This window comes from Orycteropus afer, unplaced genomic scaffold (assembly GCF_000298275.1).
Source record: "Orycteropus afer afer isolate SDZICR_OR568_19922 unplaced genomic scaffold, OryAfe1.0 scaffold00235, whole genome shotgun sequence".
NCBI lineage: Eukaryota > Metazoa > Chordata > Mammalia > Tubulidentata > Orycteropodidae > Orycteropus > Orycteropus afer.
The window spans coordinates 4,801,956-4,803,045 of NW_006921822.1; positions in this window are offsets into that span (position 1 = coordinate 4,801,956).

Consider the following 1,090-nt stretch of genomic DNA (forward strand, 5'->3'; position numbering starts at 1 on the left):
TTTTTTGCTGACCTTGTATTTTACCAAGACTGATGCCCTTGTTTGTGGATTGGTTCCTTCTGATAAAATGTGCAAAGTATGAAAGATGAAGCTTTGTCACCCTCCCTTCTAAGGAGCATTTCGGCTGTACTTCTTCGAAGACAGACTTGTTTGTTCTTCTGGCAGTCCATGGTATATTAAATATTCTTCACCAACACCATATCTCAAAGGCATCAATTCTTCTTTTGTCTTCATTATTTATTGTCCAGTTTTCTCATGTGCATGAGGCAGTTGAAAATAGTATGTTTTGGGTTGGGCACACATTTGTCTTCAAAGTGACTCTTTGCTCTTTAACATTTTAAAGAGGTCTTTTGCAGAAGATTTGCCTAATGTAATACGTTGTTTGATATTTTTTTTCTTTTGTAATTTAGCTGGAAGTTTACAGAGCAAATTCATTTTCTTTCCCTCTTTTTTTAATTGTGATTTGGGTGAAGATTTACAGAGCAAATTCACTTTCCTTAGCAAATTCATTTTCCATTCAACAGTTCATGCACATTTTGTTCCATGACATTGATTGCAATCCTCAAAATATAATGGCTCTCTTACCACTTCCTCCCTGTGGTTAGCTTTACCCCTGTGTCCTTCTTTCCTATGTATTCCTGCCCTCTGAACTATCTCCCTGTACAAACACTGCCCTTCTGATCTCCCATGATTGATTATTCTAAAGCGTGTATCTACCTGGTGTAAATTTTCACCTTATATGCCTGTCTATTGTTTGGCTAGAAACCATGGGAGTGAATCCAGTTCCAGGCCCCAAAAAAAGTCACTAGGGACCACAGTCTTGGGTGATTCACCAGTCTCTATCAGACCAGTAACTCTGGTCTTTTTTTATTTTTTTCATGATTTTGAATTTTGTTCCACACTTTTTTTCTCCCACTCTATCCAGGATCTTCTGCACTGATACTTTTCTGAGTGGGTGACAGTGGTAGCGGGGCACCATCTAGTTCTTCTGGTCTCAGGGTCATTTAGGCTAGGCTTGCATGTTCCACTAGTCCCTTGGACTAATTGTCTCCATGTGCCTTTGGCTTTGATTGTTTGATTTATTGACTGC